The following is a 3,662-nucleotide window of genomic DNA, read 5'->3' on the forward strand; positions in this document are numbered from 1 at the left end:
TCACAGCTTCCAGGGCCTGGAGGGCAACAGGGAGAAAGGCCGCCTTCGGGTCTCTTGTCGCATCTCGTTAGTGTCCTGGCTCGCAGGCCCGGCAGCACCGGATTCCCCCTCTGCAGTTTGCAGCCTAATTTGTAGGCAAATCTCTCCTTTCCCTCGACATGAAATACAATCCCTTTCTGTGATGAGGGGCAATTTGTTCCATCTAGGCCCCAATTAGCAGCTGGGATTCCCTCCTGCCCCCTGCTCCCCCCTCCCCCACGAGGGAACAGCCCCCCTCTCGGATCCCTCCAGTAACCCCATCATCGGAGCACCGGGCCGGGCAGCCGACCAGCCAGGATGGCACCGTGGCGTGGACCAAGTCACGGCTGAGCTCTCTGCAAACCACGTGCTCCCACCTCATACCCGGCATTTCCTTACCATCTGAAATTACAAGCTGGCCTTTGGTTTGAATTAAAAGGGAGGGGTCTTCTCGGGGGGAGGGGGTTCCTGATGGGGGCTGGAGATCGGCCACCCTCGAGGAGACACTGGACTCCAAGGCCCAGCTACCCGTCTATGCGCAACGCGCACGCGCAAAGCCGCCCACTGGTGCGGGGCGCTGCTTCTCAGCTGGCCAGCCCTTCCCCCACCCCACCCCTGCCCACAGGCTTCTCTGCGGGCCTACCCCGCGGCTCCTGCGCCGCCTGCTCCTGCCCCTGCTGCTCTGTCTTCGCCCAGGTACCTGCTGCTCCGTGAGGCACCCCACTCTCCAGCCAGACCGCGTCCCCATGTTTCCCAGGGTTGTCACCGTGTGTCACCCACCAGGGCCATCACTCTAGTCTCCCGGGAGATTCTTCACCCGAAGGCTGGTTCCTGTAACCCCCTGAGGGCAGGCCTGGGGTTTCTTTCTGGCCCCCATGCCTCCCTATGGCTAGGCAGAGCGCCCCTCCCAGTTGTGGGACGACTGACTGACTGACTGACTGACTGACTGACTGAATGAGTGCAGAAGGTGTGTGGGCCTATGCCCGGGAAGTACCTCGAGGCCAGAGGAGAGGGGGGTTGTGGTGGGTGGGGGAAGCTGGGAGAGAAGCCAGAGAAAGTCAGGAAGGTGCTGGGGTCCACCAAGGATGAGAATTGGAATTTGACCCGAAAGCTGGGGGACCCGCTGCCAAAGAGGAGGGAGCAGCTTCCTGCAAAGGGGACACACAGGAGACCTAAGTGCTGAGGCAGTGGGGCCCGCGAGGATTCCTGGCACAGAACTCACAGGCGGGCGGGAGCACTGGTTTAGTAAATCCAACTGCGTTTGCTCAACAGGCAGCAAACGCAATTTTTGCTGCAGCGTAATTATATATGCTTCTTATTTTTTACTCCAAAAACTTCCCCAGAAGAATCTGCTCTGCTCTGACTTTTAAAAATCAACAACCACAAAAAACACACAGCATTTGAACTCACACGTTTTAAAGTTCTCTTATCTACCTTTCTCACCTTATGTATCTTTTGTTCTATTTCAATTAAATCCCCCACATACGTACAAATTAAATGGATGTACGTTTGTTTCACGAATTGAAGTGGTTTTCATATAGCTCTGTTTTGCTTTGCTTATGTCTCAACCGTTCCGTTTCTGTGGGTTTTAATCATTATTTGGCAAGGACTCTTCAGATGTAATTAAAAGCAGCTAATCCCATCAAAACTTTAAATGGAAAGTTTTATGAACCTGCGGCACATTACAAAAGAAATGTAAATAGCATCAATTCGAGAACTGTACTAGGTTTCACAAAAGAGAATTCGAACTGTCTAGAAGGCCTGGAAATATAAATGGTTGAACAGCGAAGGCCCAAATCTGAAATTAGCCTTTTCAAGTCTTCTAAATATTTATCCAGCAATCAAATACAGAGGAGCCTGAGAGGAACTCAGAGGTAGCCACAGTAGCAAGTGTAATTGTTGAAGTAATTTGCTGATAATGTAAGAGAGATTGCATTTATTTAAGGGACAGTCCGTTGGCCGCATGATTTCACAGAAATGTAATTTTAATATTCAAAAAGGATATGTCACCATGACGAGTCACCTGGGAGGCTTGAGTACATCATTTCTGATCAAGTTTGAAGACAGTGTTTTAAAATACCTGAAAGGGACAGAAGCAAGACAGTACCCTGTGAGCTCCGAGGGCGCAGCCAGAACCCGGGAAAGCTTCTGACCTGAGCTCAGCCGTCAGCACTGGCTGGGATGGTGATTCCTCACAGGCCGAGGCCGAGGGTCAGAAAGAGCAGCCGCTGTCAGGCTCACAGCCAGCGAGTGGCAGAGCCGGGAACAAAGGAAACAAGGCTGACCTCCGGAATCATTGCCTACCCGAGAGCTGAGGGGTGACTATCCCAGCGCAAGCCAACCGGGGCCCGTGCTCAGGACTGAAGAGGATTATGAAGTGACATTCTTCAGCTTCGGAAACCAACTCCTAAGCCACACGAGATGCACAGCCTCCTTGTTTGTGTATTTGCCCCTTTAGTCCTAGAGGTCGGCGTTTACCCCGCGGGTTGGGCACAGACTGTGCAACAGGACGCGCGCAGGCAGGACTTGGCTGAGAGCAAGGGCTCAGGTCAAGCAGACGCACCAACGCTCCATCCTGCACCCCCACCCACCTTCGCCCAGGCGGAGTGGAGAGTCCCCTCCTGCATGCTCACACACGCTGGGCACCCCACTACACGCTCACACACGCTGGGCACCCCACTACACGCTCACACACGCTGGGCACCTCTCTACTGCATGCTTATACACCCTGGGCACCCCACTACTGCATGCTCACATACTCTAGGCACCCCACTACATGTTTACACACTCTGGGCACCCCACTACATGCTCACACACTCTGGGCACCCCACTACATGTTTACACACCCTGGGCACCCCACTACTGCATGCTCACACACTGTGGGTACCCCACTACTGCATGCTCACACACCCTGGGCACCCTACTACTGCATGCTCACACACTGTGGGTACCCCACTGCTGCTCTCAGAGTACTTCCTTCCATTGCACTCTCCAATTGTTTGTTGCTAGCACATAGTAAATATTACTGCTTCTTTACATTTATCTTGTATCCTGTCACTGTTAAACTCACTTATCCTAGTAGCTTTTTCTAAATATTATATTGTCTGTGAATGAAAAGTTTTATTTGTTCCTTTCCAATTTTTGTGCCTCCACTCACCCGCCCCCATCTCCCAAGTGCTTTATTGGCCTTACTGTGCTGGAGAGGACTCCAGTATAATGTCAAGTAGAAAAGGCGAGAGCAGACACCCCTCACCTGATCCCCAGTCTTTAAAGAAAAGACTTGTCTTTTACCATCAAGAGGAATGTTAGCAGTGGGTTTTTCATAGATGCCTTTTATCATGTTGAGAAGGATGCTGGGCACCCCACTACACACTCACACACGCTGGGCACCTCTCTACTGCATGCTTATACACCCTGGGCACCCCACTACTGCATGCTCACATACTCTAGGCACCCCACTACATGTTTACACACTCTGGGCACCCCACTACATGCTCACACACTCTGGGCACCCCACTACATGTTTACACACCCTGGGCACCCCACTACTGCATGCTCACACACTGTGGGTACCCCACTGCTGCTCTCAGAGTACTTCCTTCCATTGCACTCTCCAATTGTTTGTTGCTAGCACATAGTAAATA

This window comes from Myotis davidii, unplaced genomic scaffold, assembly GCF_000327345.1.
Source record: "Myotis davidii unplaced genomic scaffold, ASM32734v1 scaffold573, whole genome shotgun sequence".
Classification (NCBI taxonomy): Eukaryota; Metazoa; Chordata; class Mammalia; order Chiroptera; family Vespertilionidae; genus Myotis; species Myotis davidii.